Consider the following 26,664-nt stretch of genomic DNA (forward strand, 5'->3'; position numbering starts at 1 on the left):
ACAGATACCACATCCAGGGGAGGAATTAACTTTGGGGAAGGAGAGGGGAAGAGTGAAACTGCAGAAGGGGTTCCCAGGGGGCTCACAGGGTATATTAGAATCCGAAGCAAATATGGAAAAATGTTAAACTGTGATAAAGTTAGCTAGTCAGTATATAGGTATATATTATTCTGTAACTTTATGTATGTTTGTAATATTTAATATAAAACATTTTCAAGAAAATAAATTTTCAACTGTAGAGTCTATAAAAAGAATAAACTCAAAGCATACATTAGAGAAAAAACTTCGAAGATAGAAGTTACCAGTAAAATCAAAAGCTGGTTCAATAAATATGATCAAGAAAAAGAAAAAACAACTTAAATATAATGTATAAAATTAATAAGAACAATATGAGATCAAAAAATGTTAATACTATGGCCAATTTTATTCCAATAAATTTGAAAATGCAGATAAAATGGCTACTTTTCTACAAAAAAGGATTTATCCTTTACACAGGCACCACACCCAGATGACTTTACAGATGAGTTCTTCAAAACCTAAGGAACAGATCATTTACAGTCCAGTTCATATAAAAAAAGTTCATCCGCCTGATTCATTTTGATACCTAGCATAAACCGATATCAAAACTAGACAAGTTCTTTAGAGAACTAAAGAAAACCAAAAGCCAATCTCACAAACAATAACACAAAAAATCCGAAATTAAATACACAGCAAAACTGCATCCAGCAATGTACTGGAAGCATACATACTAAGATTGTAAGGATAGCCCAACTTTAGAAAATCTATTATTGTAGGGTAATGGAGAAAAGCTATATGATCATCTCTACGACTTATACTGAAAGTATTTGGTAACAGTCAGTACACATTTCTGATTTTGAAGAACAATAAAACGACTTGGCAAACAAGGAAAAGAACAAAGTGCCTTTATTTTATTTTTTTAAAAAAGGTTATCTACCAGAAATCTTCAGAAAACATCATGAACGAATCAAAGATGCAACTCAAATTACTTCTGGAAAAAAGTACCACTGAGGCTACATTACAGTGTTTCCTGGGGAAAGACAAAATTGTTATTTACACATTTCTTATCTACAAAACCCGGGAGAATTATCAGAATACAAAGGTTCAGCAGAGTAACCAAATACATCAGCATACCAAAAAACAAATTAAGGGCCCATTAGGAAAAGAAAACAAACTAAAACAGCAACAAAACTGCTAGAGGAAAACCTAAAAAGAAACAGCAAGAAAATTACAAGACTTCACCTGAATAATCAAGGGAAGGCTTGAATTCATGGGGAAATAACCACATTGCTTGATGGGAAGTCTCAACCTTGTACTGGTATCAAATCTGGGCAAATTAATCTACCCAAAAACAAATCCCGGGAAAACCTTGCTATTTGGTGACATTCTGTTACAGAATTTGGCCCTAGGGTTTGAGGTTCTGGGTGATGTATGGGGAAAGGCACTGCGAGGAGGTAAACCCGAAGCAAACTAGCCTCGACCGCGCCCGCAGCCCCTGCGGAAGGCCGCGCGGCCGGAAGAGCCACGTCGGCTCCGCCCCCTCTGTGTCGCGGGCGGGGCATTTCCGGCCGCTGGCGTGCAACCGCCGCGGGGCCTCGGGCTCCGCGGTCTCCGGCACCGGGGTTCTTCAGCACCCTCGGGCGGGGGTTATGGAGCCCGCCCCAAAAGGTCGTTTCCCCTGCAGTTTCCAGTAAGTGACAGTTCCAGGCTGAGCTGTGGCTAGAAGAGGCCGCGCCGGCATTTTCTTTCTGCCCTTCCCCCAATTCCCCTTTAAGTCCCTCCCAGCCTCCCCGTCACTCCTGTACTGTCCTCCACCACTCCCCACATCCACCGCGCTCAGGGTGTCCCCAGAATATGTCTTTTCTCACAAGCTTTTGGTTAGTCTTAAAGCATGGCGGACTTCATATATATATATATATGTAGTAAAATCTCAATGTCGTTAGGTTTTGCGACTTTAATCAAAAGAAATATAAGGAAACTAATTTTATCATAAGCTAATTGCTATAAACAACAAAAGTTCCTAGGGCATCTCATCAACCAAACCAAGTTGAACAAAACCTCGTTATTTGAGGACTTGCTGTGCTCTTGAGGGTGTGTTCTTCATCTGACTGTCCCCTCAGCTCTTCCATTTTGACAGGCCCACAGATACACCCGGTGGGAATGCTCCTGCCTCTATTTCTTCCCCCAACTTCCTTTGGAAATATACCCTTTCTGGCTGCTTCATAATCTTCCTTCTGCTAATTAAAATCTCTACCGAGGACCACTCTTCTCAGCGCAGAGCCCCTTCTCCCTTCCCAACTCCCCTTTTCTTGTTTATTAATAGCAACAGTTAATGAAAGAATGCCTTAAGAGTAAGACACTGCCCTAAGGGTTTTACACGCATTTTATTTAACCATGGCAACACTCCTTGGGCAGAACCCTGAGGCACAGAAAAGTTAAATAATTTGTTTGAGGTAACTAGCTTGGATGCGATGGAGTTGAAATTTAAAGCTCACCCCAAAACTGGTTATATCACCCTGTTCTCTTTCCCAAATATGTGAGAATCTCTCTTTTTGTTGATTCTTCTGAGAAGTTTTTTCTGAACGCTGTTTAGAGTGTCCCTGTTTCTGGAAATTCGGCCTCTGTCTATGAACTTTCTCAGAGCTCTCCTCAGATCCTTGAGTATTCCATTTTATCAGGTATCTAAGCCCTGAGCTTAGAAATACTTTGCATCCCCCAAATGTGCTTATGCCTCCTTAAAAGTGTACTAATCTAGCACTCATTAATCAGCCCTCTTCCCCTGCCTTAGTATGACTGTCATTGTCATCACTGTTCTCAGCAAAAATGTAAGCATCTAGACAGTGAAGATAATTGCAGTTTTAAAGAACTCTGAGGTTCCTGACTTCAAGGAAAAATGTGACCTTTATTCATAAAAAGACCAAGAAAATAGCAGATAAACACTAACTCAGTTGCCCTGAAAATAAATTATACGGGAGGGATTTTGGACAAAATAGTTAAGTGCTAGATTTGTTTCCTCCTCTGTAAAATGTTAAGGTTAAGTGAGATTATTAAAATTTGTAAATCTAAGGTCAGAGAAAGGAGTGATTACTCTGTACTGAGGTGGAAATTGTTGGAGTGGCTCCGTAGTGCGTTCTTGATACATTATAGAGACAAGATTAGGTTGAAGGCTTCAGCGCTTTGAACATCTAATAATGTCTATAGACCTTGCTCTGGAAATAAAAATCACCTTCGTACAACATTTTATACTCAATTTTTAGGGGATTTATGACCCACTTCTCCCCTCTGAAGCCTATATGTTAAAAAATCCTGATTTTGAAAAATAAAATGAACTGCAATTCAAAAGGCAAGACAGCCGGAAGTGGAGGGCCTTTATCTTATAGGCAGTGTGGAACCATTGGGGGTTTAAGAAGATATGTCTGGCAGCAGTGTGAAGAATGTGGGGAAAGGCAGGGAGACTCGTTGGGCAATAGGTGGAACAGTTTGGATGAATTAGGAGATGTTAAAGGACTATGTCAAGCAGTATTGTGAATAGGGGGAAATTATAAGAAATATTGTTAAGGACAAATCAAAAGGACTTGGTATCTGTCTGGATATGGAATTGAAAGACAAGAAGGAGTCAGTGGTAACAAGGTTTCAGGTTCGTATAGCTGCAGTTAGGTCCTGTCTCTAATTGTACTACGTCATTTCTATCACATACATGCTCTAAGAGGAGATATCACTACTGATTACAGACTTTAAAAAGCACAATAAGCAAATTCTACAAACAACTCTGTACTCATAAATTCAACAACTCAGATGAAATGGACCACTATCAAAACTAACATAACTCACCCAAAAAGAAACAGACAAGCTGAATAGTTCTATAACCACAAAAGGGAAACTCTCCAGTGCCATGTAGTTTCACTGGTGAATTCTGTCAAATATTTAAAGACAAAATAATAGTCATTCTACACAAACTCTTCAGAAAATAGAAAAGGGAAGAAAACTTCCCAGCTCATTTATGAAGCCAACATTACGTGATACCAAAACTAGATAAAAACAAAAAAAAAATCAATGTTCCTCATGAACAAAGGTGCAAAAATCCTGAAAATAATTAGCAAATTGAATCCAGCAACATGTAAAAAGAAAAATACATTGTGAATAAGTGTCATTTATGCCAAGAAGTCAAAGTTGCTTCAACATTTGAAAATCAGTTAGTATAACTCACCATATTAACAGACTACACAAGAAAAACTACATATTTCTATCAAGAGATGCAAAAAAAAGAGTTGGCAAAATTCAACATCCATGATTTTAAAAACTCAGCACCATGAACTCAACAGGTTCATCTGTGTTGGTTTTTTTTGTTTGTTTGTTTGTTTGTTTAATTAAGCTCAATCTAGATGAGGAAAAAGTATATTTTGAGCCCCAAACAGAGTCTAATCCATCTAGAGGCAATTGGTTATTTAATAGCTATAGAAATGACCACCATCTGTGACCCAAAGGAATGGCTGGTGTGACTTGCTTCACAAGAGTACTAACTTGGGCTGGAGCACCAGACTAGCTGAGCTTTGCCTGGTCTGACTTGGGCTTCCCAAACAAGAATGCTTGCTTCTGCAATTCAGCATCCTTACCTCCACCCCTACCCCATTGCTGAAGTGGCAGAGAGATGGTGTAGAGTGAGGAGTGGGAGCATTTGACATGCTTGTGGTAGTCTCTAAGAGATGGGATTCACTACTTTTCTGTGCTTTTTTCCTATCTTAAAAATTATTTACAGAGAGCAATGAAATAAAACACAAGTTTCAGAAAGTATGTTTTATATCACACACACACACACACACACACACACACACACACACACACACACACACACACACATACACACACTTAAAAGGGAATCTGATAAAGGTCATCTACAAAACCTAGAGCTAACGTCATACTTAAAGGTGAAAGACTGAATATTCCCTACTCTCAATATAATATGTCAACTGTAATTTAATTTTTTAAATGTGTGTTTTGAAGAATCATATGGCTTTACTTTGTGGGGAAGAGAATGTATAAAGGTAAAAGTAAAAGCAGGAAACCCAGTTAGTTGACACTTGTAAGAGATTCTGGGGGCTCGGACTAGGACAGAATTTCTCAACCTTGTTACTATTATCGTTTGGGGCTGAATAATTATTTGTTGTGAAGGGCTTTCCTGTGCATTATAGGGCATTTAGCTATATCCCTGATCTCTTCCCACTAGATTCCAAGTAGCCACCAATTGTGACAAGATTGCAAGTTATACCAAAAATGCTCTGGACATCAGAAGGGAAAAAAAAAAGACATATATGCCTATAGCAGAATAGTGCCCCAAAATAAACCCATACATATTTGGTCAACTAATCTTTGGCAAGGGTGATAAGTATACACATTGGGGACAGAATAACTTCTTCAATAAATGGCATTTGGAAAACTGTACCACTAGCTACACTACACACAAAAATCAACTCAAAATGGATTTTGGAAATGAATGTAAGACCTGAAACTGAAACTCCTATAAGAAAACATAAAGGATAAGCTTCTTATCAGTCTTGGTGATGACATTTTTGGATTTGATTTGTGTTTTTAAAAGATCATGTGACTACTTTGTCACAGATCAGATCTTGACACTCCCTACTTAAAACCCTACAGTTGCTTCCCACTATATTCAGGATGAAATCTCAACTCCTTAACATAAAGCTGGTTTTATACTTTTACATCGTCTGGTTCTTGCTTACTTACTACCTCATTTTGTACCACTCTGATTGTTCCATCTTACTGAACAACAGAAATGCTAAACTTGTTCCTGCCTCAGGGCCTTTGAACTTATCTTCCATCTTCAAAGTTTTTTTCCTTCAAGTTTGCATATGGCTGGCTGACTGATCTTTCAAATTTCAGGTCAAGTGTCACCTTTTTAGAAGCAGACACTTCCTATCCACCAGGGCATTATCAATTATATCATTTGTTTATTTTCTTCATAACACTTACCATTAGAAATTATTTTATTTTTTCTCCCTAAACTAGAATGTATGCTTGTGAATGGAGAGATCTTGTCCATTTTGTTCACCACAGTATTTTCAGTACTGGACCAGGGGTTTAATAAATGTAGTGTATGAATGCATGAACTAGGAGAAAAATGATTTTATCTACAGAAATGTCTAAGTCTCCAGAAGAGCTTGGTTTTACTTTAGAGTGAAGGCTAATAATAGATGATCCAAGGAAATGTTTATTAAATAGAAATGAGGGATTGGAAACATGAACAAATAAAAGGGATGGAAGTGTATTATATTCACTAAAATTGTATGACTACCTGAAATTACTAAGAGAGTGGTATTTCTCAAAGTGTGGTGTCAAGGCTTTTTGAATTACTACTATCAAAACTAGTGGTCTCCCTCCAGATTTTCTAAATGAAGATCTCTGGGTTTGGAGGACGGGAATCTGCCTTTTAACAAGTTTCTCAGTGTTTCTTATGTATAATAAAGTTCAGGAATGAATGGAATAGTGTATAGAGAGGAGCAATCAAAAGATTCAGGACGGAGCCCTAGGATGGTCTGTCTTTAAGGGTGGGAGGGAAAAGTTGAGCCCAAGAAGGAGATAGGAATGACCTGCTGCAGGTACCAGGGACAGCACCAGGGACAATTTCAGCTCTGAAGGGGAACCATAATCACAGCTGTCCTTGACTAGCCTATTATTCTGCTCAGCTGCTATAATGCTAAAATAACATGGACCGCATGGCTTAAACAACGAGAATTTATTTTCTCACAGTACTGGAGCCTGAAAAGTCCAAGACTGAGGTCCCAAACCAACAGTGTTTGGTTTCTGGTGAGAACTCTTCCTGATTTGCAGATGGCCTCTCTCCTGGTGCATCTTCACTTGGCCTTTTTGTTGTGAGTGGGGAGACCTCCCTCTCTCTCCCTTCCTTCTCTTTTTTTCTTATAAGGGCACCAGTCCTATCAGATTAGAGCTCTACCCAAAGGACCTTATTTATTTTAATTACTTCCTAAAGACATTGTCTCTAAATACAGTAACACTGGGAGTTAGAGCTTAATAGTAAATGAATTTTGAAGGGATGCAATTCAGTCTATAGCCATTGATGTTTCCCTTTATCAATGAAGAAAACCAGTTTGACACAATGTAATCCAAGAGTATCACCACGTCAATACTAAATTCTTGTTTTAAGCTATACAGCAAAAATAAACTAAAACGGTACTTATTTTGATTAAATCTGCATGTTTTGAAGACATCTGTCTTCAAATTATATCTAGGAAAGGTTGCCATTTAATAGAAATATAAAACCATTTTGTAAATAAATACACCTGACCCTCTTTCCATTCAGAATTTAGAACATGGTTTCCGTTTCCTTTGTCCCCCAAAAAACATCATTTTGCTTTTTAAATTCTCTAATAATTTGTCGATATTTTGGTTTTGCAGACATGGCAGGCAGGTTTTATAGAAATGGATAAGAAGTCCACACACACAAGTCCTGAGGATGCCGGGAACAGCAGAAATGGAGGTAGGAATTTTTCTTGCTTTAAGACCTTTTGAGTAATTTCAAATATGTTTTATGAAGTATTTTGTTTCCCACTTGTTGCTAATGTTTGAGAGAATAACTGTTACATCGTATATCAATCTAAGATAAACACAAACAAAAGAAAAAAGAAAAGCAAAACCAAAAACACCGCCGATCCCGACATAGATCATCAACATCTTATTCTTCAGATGACTGTGTGTTTCCCACTTCATCATCATCTTCTGGAAGCCAGACAGATTCAAGTACTGAAGGTATTTTTTCTCACCCTGTTAGAATTTTTTTGTTTTTAAGTTAGATGATTTAGAAATAAAATTCATTAAAACTCTTTTATAACTTCTGTTTATTCAACAAATGTTCATTGAGGATACCACTTACGTGTCAGGCGTAAGGGTAAACATGGCATGGTCCCTTCAGCCAAGGAACTTTTATTATATTGAGCAATAGAAACAAATGGTCCATTACAATGCAGATGGGTGCTATGACTTGGTATGCATGTGTTAAAGGGACCAGGGAGGGCTTCGGATAGGAAATGATATCTAAATTGAGAACTGGAGGATGAGTAGGTATTTTCCAGACAGAACCAGAGAAGTGGAATTCAGGAAGATTTATTACAGGCTGAGGGAATTACATATGCTAACCACTGTTGACATTTGGGTTTCTGATTCTTTCTCAAGTATATGCTTACACTTCTGTTACTTGATTTACCAATGGACTGTTCAGAGTTCTTGGTTGTAAGCAAAGGCAACTGACTTTGGCTGATTTAAATAGGAAAGGAATTTATTAAAAGGATATTGAATAACCCACAGAATTGCCAAAAATCCTAGAGAACCAATCTCTGAGTATGGATGGGAACAAAGTGAAACTTGGCAGCTAGAACCATAGGCAAAGTCATGCCCCAGAGCCCAGTCTGGTAAGGGCACACTGACAGCCCTGCTACTGCTGAACTTGAATGCCTCAACTTGCATTGCCATAGTCACTAAATACTACTACTGTCATTGCTGCCACTGCTGCCACTAGACATTGGATATTACTGCCACAACTGCGGAATGGATTCTTCACTGCCACTAGACATGAGGTATTTCTGCCACATGGCAGAGTAGATTCTTCACTATCTCTGCTTCTTTGTGGCACTAGCTCCTAGGCAATGATCGACTGTGCCTAGATCACATATCCATGTCCCAGCTGCATAGGAAACTGGGAAAGCAAGTATTGGCCTTTTCAGCATTGATGGTGGGAGGAATGCAGAGGAATATTCATGAAACATAGGAAGGATAATCAGATACTGGGTGATCAAAATATGATAGCTGTCCTCCACATTCAACTCTAGATAATATCCTTTGATTAGCTCACTTTAAATTACCCCTTTGTCTCACCTATCTTTATCCTCTCAGGGTTTGCTATTTGTATTATGATTAGTTTTACCATTAATTTTACCGTTAATTTAGCATCGATAAATATTATACTTGTAATTCTACTTTTTATTCCATCAACTTTAGTCAGTTATTTTACTCTTTTTTGATAAGCACTCCTACACTTTTCTCCATCTTTTCTCTGCACTTTTTTTTTACATTTTCAATAGTTGGATCTACATTCACAGTCTGACCTATGACCAAAATTAACTCTTTCATTTTTTTGTCCATAGATTCACTTTAAGGTTCAAAACCAAAGATCAGCACTTAAATTATTATCATTCTACGCATATGGTTATTGCAGTGCCAAGTCATGTGCTAGGATTAGATTTCCCTTTCGTGGATCTAATGTCATTTTATCAGTTGCTAAAACCATACCCTGTCTTAGTATTGCTTCATATTTGAACCATGACTTTCTCGTATAGTTTTTGTTTTTCATAATTTCTAGTTCTAACATTTGTTTTTTATTGTTGACAGAAAGTTAATATAACTTCACCATAATAAAAAGATTTTCCATTCTTTGATCATAGAGTTCATTTCTTTTCCCTGGAGATGTTTTCACCTGCCTGTTATAAACCAGACCACTTCCAATTTTTTTTTAAATCTAATTCTTTTAGATGCTACCAAGGGAAAAATAAGAGAAAGAAGAGAGAAAAGGAATAAATGAAGAAAAGAAAGGAAGGTAGGTAATTGTAAGTAATTTAAGATTTGGCTATAAGAGGATTCTGTACTTTCTTATTAATTAAGGAAAACAAAATCTAGAGGGAATTTGATGACATATAAGGGGAGGAGTGTTTAACATAATAGCTAACATAGAGCTAACTTAATAATATCCTTATTCTTTTTTAAAAATACTCAGAAAACTGAAAACTATACAGAGAGGTAAAAACTTACTTGCCAACTTTGAGTCTTATTTCAAGGATGGGGCGGTAGAGGTGTGAGAGGTAGTGGGTGGTCTTTACATTTCCAAGGCATGGGCAGTGGGGAAATGTTCACCTAGTTCTCAGTGTTATCTGTTCATGTAAGTATCTTCTGAGGTGTCCATCATTCTGTCTGGTCCTCAGTCATTGATCCACATGATCTAACACTGAGATGCCTTCATTCCTGTCTGCCTAGTCACTTCAGCTGTGGTGCCTCACTCTCTGTTACTCCCATCTCCACATTAAAGCCTGGTCAGCATAACCTGCTCTCCCAGTCATTGTTACTATCCCAAAGCCCAGAGTTCCGGTTTCCCTTCCCCCACCTAGACTCCTCATGTTTGTGTGGAAATTTACTGCTTTCCTGGTGATCTGTGAATCAGGGTACAGGGCCCATCTTTTTGAGGTAAGGTCTGTCATGTCTGTACTCTTACACTTCCCCACAGTGTTCTCTTCTCCCTTAGTTCGGGGAAATTTCTTTCTTTTTTTTCTTGCATATTGGGGAGGTGAGACTCATACCAGTTCTTTCCAGTTATATTTCTCCCAAATATTTTACCTACATAAGAAAACTTCTATATTCCTCTAATGGTCTATATTTTTAGAAATCAAGTTCAGGAGGACTTCTTTTGTTCTGTTTACTACCCTGGTTTATCCTTTCCCTAAAACACTGAGTTCACAGCTGCCTAACTACTTAAAAGGAGCATGGGGGTAGGGATAAGGAAAAGATGAACTAATAAAAAAAAGTTAATATTTCAAAAATATTATCCTGTCGCATAAAAACTTGTTTAAATGACAAATTTGTGGAATAATATTTGCTAATATTTATCAAACTCTGACTGTGTACCAGACATTGTTCTAATAACTTTACATGTTAACAACTAACCTAATCATCACAATAATTAAATAGGTACCATTACTATTCTTTATACTTTACAGATAAAGAAACTGAGATATAGAGGGACCAAGTAATTTAACTAAGTTTTGTACAATAGTGTGAGAGCTTGTATGCAAACCCAAGAAGTCTAGCTCTGAAGTTCTCCTTCCTAACCACTATGTCACTGGTTCTTGAATGACCCCTACACACACACACCCGCCAAGGGACATTCGGAAATGCATAGGGGATATAGATCTGGTTTTCCTAAAGACTTGGAAGTTACTGGCATTTAGTGTATAGGGGCCCAGAATGTTAAATGTCCTGCAGTGTGAAGAATGATCTTAAGCAATAAAGAATGGACCCATCCAAAATATAGACAGAACTCCTATTGGGAAACACTACATTACACTAAACTAGTTCTGAATAACCAAGAGTGACTCAAAAAGTTTAAAAAAATGTAAATAGACTACTATTCATAGAAGATATTACAAATGTTATCCAAAAATAAATTGATAGACAATTTTATACTTAGTTTTTTAAAGATTTTTCAGGGAATGGTTAAGTCTCATATTATATAAAATAATATCTTCCAGAATGTGAAAGGACATAGAATGCCTTTTAATTGATTTTATGAAGCTAATAAATCACAGAAAAATTAGATTTTGAGAAATATTACTTGAGACAAAGTGGACATTTCATTCTGATAAAAGGGTCAATATAGCAGGAAGCTATAATGATTATAAATATATTTACACTGTAGTGGGTCGAATAGTATCTTTCCCCAAATTCATGTTCATCCAGAACTTCAGAATGTGATCTTTTGGTGGAAAATAGAGTCTTTGCAGATGTAATTAGTTAAGATAAGCTTATACTGGAATGGGATGGAGTGACTGGTATAACACAGTGACTGGTGTTATAAGAAGACAGCTTAAGTGGACAAATTACTAGAAAGATTGAATTAACAAAACTAACTCAAGAAGTAATAGAAAATCTGAATAGAACAATAACAAGTAAAGAAAATGAATTGGTAACTAAAAATCTCACAAGGGAAAGCCCAAGCCCAGATGGCTTTACTGGTGAATTCTAATGTTTAAGGAAGAAAGATTACCAATCCTATAAAAATATTTTCATAAAATAAAGGAGGAAGAAACAATTCAGGATGCATATTGTGAGACCAGTTTTACCCGGATATCAAAATGAGTCAAACACATCACAAAGAAAGGAAATTGCAGTCTAATTATTATTTGTGAATGTGTACACAAACTTTGTTAAGGAAATACTAGGAAACTGAATCCAGCAGTGTTTGAAAAGGATGATACACCATGTTCCAGGAATGCAAAGATAGTTTAGTGCCCCTAAATCAATTACTATAGTATACGATATTAATCAAATAAATAACAAAAACCACATTGTTCCAGTACACAGAAAAAGCATTTGAAAAAATCTAGCATCCTTTAATGATAAAATTCTCAACACCTTAGAGATAAAAGAAACTTCTTCAACCTGATAAAGAGTATCTGCATGCTTCATTATGCTCACTGAAGAAAGGACTGACTGTTTCCCCCCAAGATGAGAAACAAAGCGAAGATGCTTTACCCTCTGACTGGGAACAAAGCAAGGATGTTTCACACTTGACGTGCTTGTGGTTCTTGATAGCGTTGTAAAGCAAGAAAAAGTCATCCAGCTTGGAAAGAAAGAACTAAAACTTAATTTATTTGCATACATGTTCCTGAACATAGGCAATCCTAAGGCATTTAAATAAATTACTAGAATAAACAAGTTTAGCTAGATCAAGATACAAAAATCAATTGTATTTCTGTATATTAACAATGAACTATACAAAAATAAATTAAAAAAACAACTCTATTCCCAATAGTGTCAGAAAGAATAACATATGTAGGAATAAATTTAACAAAAAAGTGCAAGACATTACATTTCTGAAAGAAAGAATATCTAAATAAATTGAGATACTCCATGTTCATAGGAGACTCAATATTGTTATGGTGTCCATTCTTCCCAATTTGATCTATAGATTCAATATAATTTCTACTAAAATTCAAGCAAGGTTTTTGTACAAATTGACAAGCTGATCCTAAAATTTGTATGAAGTATGAAATTTTAAAGGACCTAGAAAGTCAAAATAACTTTGAAAAAGGACAATGATTGAAGGCTATTCAATTTTAAAACTTATAAAGCAATAGTACTCAGGACAGTGTGGTATTGGCATAAGGATAGATGTATAGATCAATGAAACAATTGAGAGTCCAAGAATAAACCTTTACATTTATGGTTAGTTGACAAAGGTGCCACGGTGCTTCAATAGATGGTGCTGGGACAATTAAATATCCATATGCAAAATAATAATAATAATAATAAATCTTATATCCTTATCTCATGCCATATGCAAAATTTAACTCAAAATGAATTATTGGTTTAAATGTAAGAGCTAAAACTATAAAGCTTCTAAAAGATGAAAAGGGGAAATTTTTGTGACTTTGGTTTGGATAAATATTTCTTGGATATGACAACAAAAATGTAATACATAAAAGAAAAATAATAAATTGGACTTCATAAAAAGTAAAAACTACTGCTCTTCAGAAGACACCATTAAGAGAATGAAAAGAAGCCACAGAGGGAAAATATTTACAAATCATATTTGATAGAGAACTTATATCTGCATATATAAAGAACTCTTACAATTTGATAATAAGACAAATAGTCCAGTTATTTTAATGAGTAAGAAGATATTTAAATCAACATTTAACCAAAGAAAACAAGCAATGGCTAATCTAGACATGAAAAGATGCTCCATAACATTAACTTTTAGGAAAATGCAAATTAAAACCACAATGAGATGTCACGACCTACCCAGTAGACTGTTATAATAAAAAGATTGACATTACCATGTGTTGGTGAGAATGGGGAGAAACTGGAACCCTCCTACGTTGCTGATGGGAATATGAAATGGTACCGCCACTTTAGAGAAACAGTTTGGCAGTTTCTTAGAAAGTTACAATAAACTTACCATTGGATCTAGCAATTTCATTTCTATAGATCTACCCAAGAAGAACATAAACATATGTATATACAAAGACGTATGTGAAATTGGAAACAATCCAACTATCTATCAACTGGTGAACGGATAAATGCAATGTGGTATATCCATACAATGGAATGTTAGTCAGCAACTAAAAACAGACTACCGGATACATGCTACACATGGATGAACATCAAAAATATTATATTAAGAAACCAGATCAGAAGACTACATATTGTTTGAATCCATTTATATGAAATTTTCAGAAAAGGCAAATCTGTAGAGACAGTGGTTTCCTGGGGCAGGCGGGTCACAGTGGGGACTGACTGAAAATGGGCACAAAGGAACTTTTCGTGCTGTTGCAAATGTTCTAAAACGGGACTTACGTGACACCAGCAATATATGTGGTGATTAAACAACATGCTCCTAAACAACTGAGTCAAAGAAGCAATTAAAAAGGAAGACGAAAACTGTTGTGTGACAAATGAGAATGGAAATGTACCATAAGAAAACTTATTGGATGCAGCAAAAGAGGGGAGCTCAGAGCAATAAATGCCTACATGAAGAACAAAATAAAAATCTTAAATAAGCAACCTAGCTTTATACTTCATGGAACAAGAAAAAGAACAAGCTAAGCCAAAAATTTGTAGGAGGAGAGAATTAATAATCTGAGTGGAAATAATGTGACAGAGCCCTAACAAAAACTCCGGATACCAAGGCTTGGGTGAGCTTCCCTGCCTGGCAATACTCAATGCATATTGTCACACATTTTTACTGAGAAACCCCAAATATGCAATTGATGTCAGAAATGAGAGTGGTCTTTGAGACCCTGGAAGATCCTTACAATGAAATACATTGAAATCATAAAAAATACTAAGGAATCTTTTACTGATCAGGAATGGACTCTGAGTTTTGTACACACAAATGGGGTGTAATATGTGTTAGCATTTATGGAAACAGTGGAGAAGGAAAGAACCTATTGACTTATTAGCCTGTAAATGAATACAAATATTTTTGGAAAGATACACAAGAAACTTGTAAGATTTGTTGTTGCCTTTGGGAAAAATTAGGTGACTGGTTGACAAGAATGAAAAGGTGACTTTTTAAAGGTTCAAACCATGTAAAAGTAATCACTACTCAAAAATAAATAAATTTAAATAAAGTCTGTGTATCTCTATCTTATCGAAACAATCATTAATATGTTTGGGGTATTTTTTAGGACAAAAAAAATGAAACGTCAAAAAAGAGAAGAAAGAAAAAGGAGGAAACAACCGCATTATCACCTTTCAAGGTAGCATGTACTTCATTTTATGGTACTTTTAGTATTTGGTTTGCATTTCCACTGGTTTGTCAAGATCACAATCATAGTGTCCAATATGTTAAAGAAAAAATTATCTAGATAATTTTGTTTGCTGGTTACATACAATGTTTATATACTTTAAAATTTAGATTTAAAATTTAGATTTAGATTTAAAATTTAGATTAGTAGAGCAGACCCACATGCTTCAAAACATCAAAAAATGCTAGTTGGTTTAGCTTAGTTTAGTTTTGCACTTGAAAAAGTACAAATTAGTACTTAAAAAATAGTCACGGGGTTGTAGAGTACAGCATAGGGAATATAGTCAATAGTATTGTAATGGCTACGTGTGGAGCCAGATGGATGATAGAGTAATCGGGGGGATCATTTCATAAACTATATAAATGTCTAACCAATGCACTGTACACCTGAAACTAATTCAAAAAAATGCCCGTTGGATTATTTTTAATCTCTGTACCTGGAGAGAGATGACATACAGTGAGTTGCCTACTTTTAAATTTTATTTTAAAAAACATGTATTAACATATTTCATATAATGTTATTAGAGTCATTTAGTATAATTAAAATATAGAATTGTAAGTCTTTAGAAAAAAGAATCTGTTAAAAATAAAAAAATGTCCTATGACTCTCAAAATAAATATAAAAATGACAAAATTGATTTTCATTTTGTCTTCTATCTTATGTGGAACAGTTGGGATGCCAGCTGATCTTCTAAATCAGGTGCTTACAAATACATTTAGAAAATTTTTTACCTTGCTAAACATGATGTCCAAACTTGAATACTTCATATCTGTATTTGTGCTTACATTTATTTTTATATTTGTCCACACTTTTCTATGGGCTCCAAGAAGACAGAGGCTTCTAGAAAAAAAATACTGTCATAGGATACAAATTGGATGCATACCCAGAGCAATAATCTACTTCAAATTAGTAGACCATGCAGGCCTCCTCAAAGGAGATGATGGTATTTGAGTGCAACTTTGAAGGACGAATGAGTTTTATTAGGGAGAAAAGAGGACAACGAGTATTCCAGGCTGTGAGAAAAGCACTAACAGGGGCATATAGTAACGAAAGTTCATTTTATTTCAGGATATTGGCAGTTGAAATTAGAGCACAAGACAAGAGATGGCATGTAGTAAAAAATTAGTTCAGAGAAGTAAGTAGTCTGGGCCAGTTTGGATTTTATTCTGTAGGGAACATTTGAACATCTTAAAACACTGGAATGACATTCTCTGTGTTCCCGGAAGATATATCAATATCAGAATGATTTGAAAAGAAGAAACCTATTGGAAGCTATTGCAGACTAGTGAGGAGAAGCATTAATGCAGCCAATTATAGATTGGGTGAAAGACAATAATGGGATTGAAAAAGAGAAAACAGAAGAGATACTACAAAGGCAGAATCTGTGTGACCTAATAACTGGATGTGGAAAGTCTGGAAGGCATAGTTTTGTAGAAATTTGATGTTTTAGTGGGAGAAATCATATTAAAGAAACATCCTAAATGATTTTATTTCCCTAAATGTTGTTTTAATACTATGCACATAGTCCTTGAAGACAGTACAAATCCTAGATATTTAAAGTTTTACAGAACGGATGATGCTTTTAAAATATGTATAAATAATATTGGCGAGTTCCAGGCAGACCTGGCATGATACAAGTTTTCACACTCAGTGGAGGAGTGCTAAGTCACGGGTAACATCAACCCACCTTGGTGTGATTAGTGTCCTTATATGCCACATAATCAGCTGGTTAATTGTAGAGGAGAATCTGGCTACTACATACTAAACCTTATCAAGTTAGATAATTAAAGTCAGGCAGATAAAAGGTTTAAATATAGAAGGTCTATTTCCTAGGAATAAGGAAATACAGTTTAATATCTCAAAATAAAGACCGCATATAAAAAGGTATTTTTACAGTCCTATACTCCAGGAAACATTTCATTTATGTTTAATACACATTTCATCTGAAAAGTTCTAAATAATAATCACATTGCAAATATATTTATTTTGCAATAAATGTAAGGTAAATGGAATCATTTTTCTGAAAACTTTTCTTGGAGGCCACAATCTAATGTCTAATGTGAAAATTCTGTCATAAATTTTTTCATTAGAATGACACTCAATTATATAATTGACAGACTGAAATTTGCTATGCGACTGACCAGCTATTACAGGGATTTTAAAGAAATAAAAGTCATTAGCAATTATCTAAATTCTAGACCATGGATGACATCCAAGGTGAATCATTGGATGTCATCTCAAAAACTAAAAAATAAAGTTTTAACCTCTCAATGCTTAGTATTGATAAAATGCAAAGCTATCTCTCAGTCTTCCTCATCTCAATAAATTTATAACCCAGGCATTATCTGGAGATCATTTGTGATTCTTAGTTCTCTCTCACCGCTCCCCTACCATTACCACCACACACACACTCACTTAGTCACAGTTACTATAGGTTTGCTCTCTTAAAAGACCTCACTTCCTTCACCTAAAAATTAAAAAATGAATCTTCAAATTCCCAGGCTCCCTTGCAGCTAAGAATGGCCATTTGGCACAATTTTGTCCAGTGATGTGAAGCAAAAGTCCCTAGCATACTTATAATGTTAAAAAACATAATTCCCATAAAATAGATTAGGGGCATATGCCAAAGTTTTATTTAACTCCTTTATTAGGGAATCAGCAAGATGACAAAGCTGGTTCAAAAAACAGATTTTTTAAATAGTAAATAGAGGTGGTGGTGGAAAAAAGAAATGCTGAGATAAGATTGTTAAATTTGATATTAAACTGATTGAAGATTTTATTACAGGGCAATAAAATCAAGGTTATCCTTTCTACTGAATAGAAAATAAAATCATTGCAATTCATCTATATTTTCTTTAAGTTAGCTTCCAGCTGTATCGAGTTATATATTATATTGATGTGTGAGCTCTAATCCATAGTAAATACTGTGTCAAAGTTACAGTTTCTGGACAGCTGGATGACTGCCAGGCAGCCGCCTTAAACAGTGCTCTAGTGTGACATTAAAAGGGCATGCAGTTATCACTTTAACTTTATTTTTATGTTTCGAATAGTATTCATGAACACTCTGGACTTACTCAGAGTTGAAGCTTCTGCCGGTCCCCAGCTTTAGTCTGGGCAGCCTGCAGAGTTGGGGTCTCTTTCCCTTTCCCATTGCACTGGACCAGGTTAACTGGTTACAAGGGCACACCAACCTCTCACCGTTAGCCCAGCTGAGGGTGGGGTCTGACAGTCCAGGCAGCAGAGTTAACAGTGTAGTGGCATCAGATACTGCTGAGTAATGGGAGCCAGGCTGAAGAATAAACACGCTTGTGTGCTAAACATCACAGAGTAAGGTTCTATTTGTTCCTGAGAAGACAAAAACTATAGTATAGTGAGAGTAAATAAAATTAATTTTTTTTTAAATGTTAAATGGCTAGACAATAGGAATTACCATTTCATATAGCCAAAGTATTATATCTATTATAATCTGTTGTATCTCACTAAAATATATGGTCAATTATTCAATCAAAGATAGTTCTATCAATTATATCTCAGTAAAATTTAATTAAAAATTTAAAAACAGACAATATATGGCTAAACAAAAGAATTTTTAAAAAAACTCTAAAATTTTACCTGGCAGTTGGCATTGGATTTTATTTTTGTAGAATTAGAAACTCTCTAATAAGCTTCACTCCTAATAAAATTTATGCAAAACTTACATTTAGTGCTTGATTGATTTGAAATAATTTAAGGTTGGAAGTTGCTGAATATTCTAACATTCAAAATAAGTACCCGAAATTTGCAAATCCAGGAAATTTACTATCAGTTATTTCCATTGCCATTCATTTATGCTCATTCTTTATAAATTCTTATTTGTGAGTTTTTTTTTCTGTAGACCTAGAGTAAACTAACTCATCATTTGAAATTTAGATTTTCATAGGTGCATTTTTTTTTCTTCCATATTTTAGGCCACAGGAAATGGAGTTGATGAAATAAAGCTATTATATATAAAACATTTAATCTGATGATAAAACTTGATGATTAATTATATTATTAAAATTTAATGACTATGTATTATGAGTTTGAAGTAAAGCTCCAGTGTAAATTTAACTTATTTTTCAAGGTTTAATATGCTCTCATCTTAGCACAATGATGTCCAAAGTTTCTGTTTTCTACTCTAAGTATCAAGAAAAGTGTAAGTATATATAATAGAGCAAGTAGTGAATTTATTCTAATCAATTTTAATTTTTATCTGCAAAGGGTCTGAAACCAGGCTGAACTTCTTGATTTCCGAAACTTAGCCTTTTGGGGCAAGGTGGCCAAACGAGGATGCAGAGCCCAGCCCTGTGGAACCGACAGAAACGTCGGAGGGCTCGGGAATGGGATGTCATTCACATCGTGTCTAGACCCCTGAGACCAAGCTTCACATCCTCTGTAACCACACAGTAAAGAGTTCGGAGATCACATTTTATTTACTGGTCTGCATCCAATATTTGAGAGCCTGAAGTACAAGCCAGTTGTGGCAACTTTAGGATGTTCATCCTGTATTCAAAAATTTGCCAGGGAAGGAAGAGATTGAGTCTTTTTCTTGAATGTTACGCCTAATAATTTCATCTAAAATGCTCATACCAAAGTCCTACGCAAAGCAGAAGACTTACAGATGGTATGAAAAAAGTAAAGGCTTTTCCGTGCACTTCTTATTTAGCTCTTCTTCCCAAGTTTTATGTTACTGTTTTTCAGTAATCTCTCCTTCTTTCAGCAAGTGTCAGTTTTCATAATCTCAATATTTGTTTTGGAGCATGATATAACTCTAGATACTATGGTTATGTTTTCAACCAAAAGTTTTCCCTTCTCTAAAAATGATCACATTGTTTTATAAAATAAGAAAGGAGAGAGCAGTTCCCCAGATCAGCCTTTCATGTTGTCTCTTACGATTTGATACATTGTCAGGCTTTTTGCTCATTTGGGCTTATGGGTGACAATGTATCCAATCTAACCATGAACTTGAAGGTCTGGTTAGAAGTGAATGAGGGAAGAGAGGGTAGATTTTTTTGAATTGGAAGTAAAGGCAGTGTTATGTTGTTATTCAGGCATAAGAACTTAAAATAATAGAGTTTAAGATGTTATTCATATTGCTATACAGTAGTATTGTTACTGAATTCAATTCATTAAAGAGTTTTTTCTCCAGTAATAATAACTCAAAGCAAAATTATAATAGAGTTGTACTTAAATTAAGCATCTTTATCTTTGATTACAGAGAGATTTAACACATGACTATATATCATCCCTCCTCCCATATTGTCTTGGGCTTCTAGTATTTGTGTATCAAGAAAGTTATTTCCTTATATTTGAAATGATGACATTTCTGAAATGTACTAGCAGAGAACACAGATTTTTTTGTTTAATTTATTGAAGAAATAAAGGCATTTTAATTTACGAAAGAACTGTTTTCTTTTTTCCAGGAAAACTAATATTCATAATTGCGAGAGAGCCATGGTCTCTTCAAAAGCGTAAAATAAAATATAAAATATAGGCATTAGACATTAAAGTTTTTTTCAAAACTTTGTTTTAATCTGTAGGTTAGTTAAAATAGCGCACGTGGTTTCTGAAGGAGAGACCAACAGAAGTGGTGTGATGGAGATCTGAGGTCGTGTGTCACTTCTCTGCACTCTCCTAAGTCCAAGCCTGCGTTTACCCGTATGGATAGTGTTTCTAATGGGTCAAATTATTTTTTAAAGCCTGATTCTAGAGAACTATAATGCTTTGTAGGATAAAAGTTAAATTTATGGACTCATGTAAAAAATTTTCAGAAAAGCAAGAGGTAGTTTTTTTTTTTTTTTTTTTTATCACAATTGACATAGTATACTATATTGGTTTCAGATGTACAACATAGTGATTAGACATTTATATAACTTATGAAGTGATCACTCCAGTAAGTGTAGTACCCATCTGATAGCAAGAGGTAGTTTTAATGAAAAGAATATAAAAAGAGACTTTAAAATAGAAAAAACTGTGGCCTGCAGTCAGGAGACCACGCTTGTCCCTACAGACTATTTTCCTCTCTATCTCCTCATCAGCAGAGGCTGAAGTACCAGGAAACTGATGAGGCTTAAGCCAGGGCCCTGCTAGGGCCCTGCCAAGGCCCTGGGGCGGTCCTTAGCCCTGGGCTTCCACGGTCTGGGTCTCCTATGCTTCATAACACCAAGGCACAGGGCCAGAGGTCTTTACAGTATGGATGTGTCTTAGGGTTCCTGGTGCCGGAAGTTAAGTATGTATTAGAGGAAAAACAAAGTTTGAAATATATGGAGCCAGACAGTAGTCTATGGAAAATACCCAATAATCAGATATGTAAAATTATTAGACAATTCCATTTTTATCTATCAAAAATATTCTCTCCACAAACTTGATATACTTGATAATGCAGCATATACAATTACAAATGCTTGTTTGTTTGCTTATGGAAACCATATAAAATAGAATTTATCAGAATTCTTTTTTATGTAGGGCACAAACTTACAGCAGAGCTACAGCTAGCGTAGCTCTGAAGACACATTTGTTTATTTTGCATGCTATCATTTTATTTATTTGTTTATTTTTTAGGCGAGGCAACCCTTGGTTGACCTCACAGATTGCAAGGACCTTGTCAGCTTACAATTCATTATTTTTTTTTTTTTAATTTTTACACCTACAGCACCTGGTCTTCCTAGGTAGTCTCCCATCCAAGTACTAACCAGGCCCGATCCTGCTTAGCTTCCGAGATCAGATGGGTTTGGGCTCGTTCAGGGTAGCATGGCTGAAGACTTTGTACACTATCATTTAAAGAAACATTTTGATTAACCAAGATTAAAGGAAAGACTTATCTTTCAATTCTCTGTACAAAAAAAGATATCACAAAATTGTTTTATTGTGAAGTGACAGTCAAAGAAATTATATTCCTCCCTAAAAAAAAAGTAGAAAAAATAATATAGAGATATATTAAGCAGTTAATAAAAATACAATGTTATTTTTCTGGATTTCGTGATATTTGTGCTATTTGTCAAGTTATAAAATTCGTAATTTGTGATTTCTGTTATTCTAAACATATTCACATAGTCCCTAATTTTGTATTTTTTTTTCTTTGTGGGCCCTCTAAATTGCATAAGCTTTAGGTCTCATAAAACTTAGCTCTGTCCCTGCTCATTGTACTCTGTGTGTGTGTGTGTGTGTGTGTGTGTGTAGGGGGTAAATTACATCACTTTTGAGAGGTGTTTATGGGCCAAGCTGGAGGTGGAGCCTTTCACAGTCCATTGACCAGACTCACTCACGTGGCTAGTCCTGAGGCAGGGGAGGCCACAAATTCCAACTGATGCCAGGAAAAGGAAGAAGCAGGTTTAGTGAATAGTTAGCCATGTTTCGCCACAAGGCCTTATCCTGGGACTAGCATATAGATATTGGGAGTGTTGAACCGGGGTCTGCCTGGAGCACCAGCAGCCAACTTTCTTGGCTGCAGAGAGGGAGTATGACCACAGGGAGGACAAGTAAAAACCACACAGTGGGAGGCAGAGCCAGGAGGTGGAGAGAGGGAGAGGGAGAGAGAGAAAAGAAAGAGGAGGGGAGATTAGGAGGGGAAGGGGAGAAGGAGACAGTACATTCTACTGTATAAATGAACTTTTTAGGTCAGTAACAGCTCTGGACTTCCCAGTTATGGGTGCCATCACGATCAGCTACATAATTTGCAACTACATAAGTGCAAAATTAAATTTGGAGCTCCTTGTTAAAAAGTTAAGAATTTCAAGATGGTAATGGTGTAGCATTAAGCCAGATATGGGGCCTTTCTGAGCACGGGGCCCTGTGTGACACATAGGTCATGCACCCATGAAGCCTGCCCTAGAGGTCACAAATACCCTTTGGTGCCTCTATCAGCTCTGTGTTTCTCCTATCAACAACTAAAACTGATTTAATATTACGGCATATCTCTAGCCTCTTACCCCAAATGGGTAAACCCTCCAATTTTGCAATTGTAATAAGTCTGCAGTGTGCTTATGAGTCTTGATGTGGAGCTCTGTATACAGTGGATGTTAATAAGTGTTGATTGAGTGAGTCTTGCAGGCTAGGGCCAGGCTGCGCTCTGGAGGTTTGTTCTGGTTCCAGGATTCTAGGAATCTCCCAAGAGGTGTACGTGTCTTTTGACAAGAGATTTGTTCCTCAAAAGTTTGCGTATACTTTAGTTCTTTGTAAACTAAATCTTATTTTCAGTACTTACAGTTTAAGGAATTTCATGGGGAACCATTTTGTCAGGCAAAGAACCATTCCTTTCAAGAATACAGATTCTACAAAATCTCTTTGCATAAAATGAGGCACACGCAAGCTGTCACCTAATCCCCTGCTCTCAGTTTCAGGATGAATGTCTGCCCTGAAGAGCAAAAGTTATCAAGGGCCCCAGCTGTGCCCCACCACCTCTGCGCACCACCCAGGCCTTGCCTTCAGACAAAATCAAGATCTCACCAAAGAGGGTGAATCATACACTCACCCCTATCTCTCTAACCTGATGGAGTTGATTGGATTGTGTGGCACTCTGTGGCTTCCCTTAGGGGAATGTTCCTGGTCATTGGTTTCTGTGGCACCTTCTGTGTCCCAGAAAGAATTAATTTAAGCATTTACGACTACCTGCCCTGACCAGAATTGTTCTAGGTCTGAATACAGGGAAAGTACACTATTTCTAGAGTCACATCACCTCTCTCTCCACAGAGAACCTGTTTATAGGAAGGTCAAAATGCTAAGAAGTGTCTCTCTCCAAGCTGGTGTCCATAGGCACCCATTCCTTCAGCTTATTTGTAAAGTACCTACTGTGTGCCCAGAAGGTAGAGACCCAGAGATCATAGACCTGGTTCCTGCACTTAAGGATCTCACAAACAATCGGAAGCAGTGGAATGGCTGGGAAGGAGGCAGCAGTGAACAGAAAACCCGGTACATTAACATCACTGTGTGATAAGTACAGTAATGAGGACTTTTTTTGGGTAGTGAGCATCTGAGAGCACAGAAAGTTCTACAACTCTGAGAAGCAGTGCCGCCTGTGGAAAGAACCCTGGCTTCCAAGTCCAGCCAGGGTACTTGCTTGTAACTTGAGACAAAACATAATGTACCTCAGGGTCAAGATCAAAGGAGACGGTGTGGGCGAAAGCATTTTGTAAACTGTAAAGGACCATTCAGATGTTAATAAAAAGAATTTTCTTGATGACAAAGCCACTTCTGTTTACTGCAATCTTGTTGCACTGGATTGTTTGGATAAAAAGATGTATTTTTCCCATCTCTTTTGTGCTTTGGAACAGCTTTGCCTAGTGACTCGATTTCTTTTCTACTAAGGAGAGGCTAACCTCAACAATATCCCCCTCACGCTGTGTTTTGGAGACTGGACACTTAGAGCTGAGCAGAGCCCCACAGTCCAGAGGAGCTACTAGAAGCAGCTTCTATGCCCTTAGCTTCAGGACTCAGCTCACAATGGAAGGAACAGCTTGTTCTTGGAATGGAATTCTCTCTACGCCAAATCCTAGTTGAGCAGGGAGCCTGGGCTAGAGAACTTGCATTTGTTCCAGCAAGGGACTTCGAAACTGGAATGCAACACAGTCAAGCGTACCGGAAACGCGGCAACCTCTGTTGGCTCGTGAATGCCTTTCTCAGTAACATAAAAACTCTTGGACATACTTAGAAGCTTGAAAAAATCATTTTTAAATTTTTCCCTGGAAAATGATAGTCACAATATTTAGTCAATGTTTTTACTTTTAGATTAGCACCTTACTAAATATAATATGCTAATTTAATGCAATATGTAATAATATCCACAAAAAGAGACAGCTGCCAATTTCCCCATTTAAAAAACGATGCAAGGTGTTAATTTAAAATAACTCTAAAAATGATTTATTGATGAATAAATTTTGAAATAACATATCATGTTTTGGTAGGAAGCCATATGAATATTAAGACAGACTGAAATTTCACTACGTGTTGATAGCATCAAAAAAAGACATAATTTTTACTACCTACTATTAGAATTCTTGAGATTCCTCCCAAGTTATTTTGATACATTTTAGTGTTTTGTTTCTAAGTGGCAGGAAAAAGAAGGTTTTAGGTGTCTATTTGCAAACATGGTACAGAAAATAAAACACATGAATGTGGACAATATTTTAATCAAGTGAAAAGTCAAATTAGATATATTGTCTATTTATTTTTAACATTTTTAACATTTAAGGTATTAGAGAATTTTGGATGCTATTAAATAATTTTAATAATATGTTATTATATTATGTATAATATTATTAATATTATAATAGAACATAACAAGGATTTCAGTAAAGAGCATCCTTGTCCTAATTTGCAGAATTGTTATTATTTGTGTGGTAATTAATTTAAGAAATTAATTTAAGAAATAAGCTGCAAAAATCATTTGTCAGGAATAGAGAAATTTGAATATGGACTGAATATTAGATGATATTGAGGAATTACTGTTAATTTCACTGAGAGTGATAGTATTGCATTGTACTGATAGAGGAAAACTCCTTATTTGCTGTGCATACTGACATATTCAGGGTGAAATGTCATGATGACATATTTTTAATATTTCACACAAAACAATGGGTAAAACGAATACAGCAAAATGTTAATAACTATTAAACCCTGATGATAACATGGGGGATCCTTACACCCTTCCCTCTATTTTTCTGTGTTTGAAAATGTTCATAGGTTAAAAAAAAAAAAAGAAATAAAATGCACCCACTGAGTGATCTGACCCCCATTGGCTCCCTCTAGTGGGTAGTGGCATGAGCCGCGTGCAAACAGAAGGCCCTTCAGGTCTTGAGCAAGCTCAACCCGTCCCTTCCTACTGCCATTCATTAGCTGCTATCACACACTCACAAGGAGCCTCAAAACTGTTTTGTTCTCTTATTTGTTATTGAGTTTTTAAGCTAGAAATTGAGGCAGACGTCCTTATTCTCTTTAACAACCTGAATCCAGGGGAGCAACTTCTTACAGGTTCGAGTGCCACCAGTTGAGATTCACTGCAGTGGGACAACCAGCGTCTGAGACTGGTGGGTTCTGTCTGCCTTGACCAAGGTGGGCAGGGGAGGCTTTCATGGGCAGGCAGCCAGTTACTTCAACTTAAAAAAAAAAACAAACCCATGACATTGGGAGTCTCAGGTCTTCCTTTTCTTTGGAGAGAATAAGAAGGAAAACAGTAGACATTCCCTTCACTGACCTCCTCGAAACACGCCACCTCCTCCCCCCACACATCAAGGTTGACCCTGACACATGCTAGCCCACATCCAGAGCACCCAGAAAGCTCACGGCTAATAGACCCTTTTCCAACGCACCCCCAACACTTCTGCCCCTACCAACTGAGTTGTCTGTTTACCAAGGATCACTTGTTTGTTTAAAAATTTGTTTATGCCAGTTGTTATTATCGTTACGATGAGAGTACACACAAGCGAATAAAACTCCCATCACACAACCCATGCATATCACAGAAAAAATAACAGTTTGGACCTACATTAAAAGTTTGGCAATTGAATGAACTTTTTATTGTCTTGAC

At 36.3% G+C, this 26,664-nt stretch overlaps 2 long non-coding RNA genes and 1 pseudogene across 5 annotated transcripts in view; 1 reads left to right on the top strand and 2 right to left on the bottom strand.

Annotated features, from left to right (window-relative positions):
• LOC120617507 (uncharacterized) overlaps window positions 1-10,192 on the bottom strand; it is a 28,687-nt gene extending 18,495 nt beyond the window's left edge. For 2 of the 3 annotated variants that reach the window (XR_005656930.1, XR_005656931.1), the window contains exon 1: window positions 9,955-10,192. This is a non-coding gene — a long non-coding RNA (uncharacterized LOC120617507). Of the gene's footprint in view, window positions 1-3,849; window positions 3,932-9,954 lie in introns of all 3 variants that reach the window. The other variant, XR_005656932.1, reaches the window with a different exon arrangement.
• Window positions 1,557-20,545, top strand: LOC120617506 (uncharacterized). 2 transcript variants are annotated; one of them, XR_005656928.1, is made up of 6 exons: window positions 1,557-1,708; window positions 7,450-7,531; window positions 7,654-7,800; window positions 9,576-9,640; window positions 15,006-15,077; window positions 19,365-20,545. It is a non-coding gene; the product is annotated as an uncharacterized LOC120617506 (long non-coding RNA). The 2 variants fall into 2 exon arrangements; XR_005656929.1 differs by lacking the exon at window positions 15,006-15,077.
• A 1,241-nt stretch (window positions 20,546-21,786) lies between these two features.
• Window positions 21,787-21,905, bottom strand: LOC120617776 (uncharacterized; annotated as a pseudogene).
• Window positions 21,906-26,664: the final 4,759 nt, after the last annotated feature.

The sequence above is a fragment of the Pteropus medius genome, unplaced genomic scaffold (genome assembly GCF_902729225.1).
Source record: "Pteropus medius unplaced genomic scaffold, Ma_sr-lr_union100, whole genome shotgun sequence".
In the NCBI taxonomy this organism is placed as follows: domain Eukaryota; kingdom Metazoa; phylum Chordata; class Mammalia; order Chiroptera; family Pteropodidae; genus Pteropus; species Pteropus medius.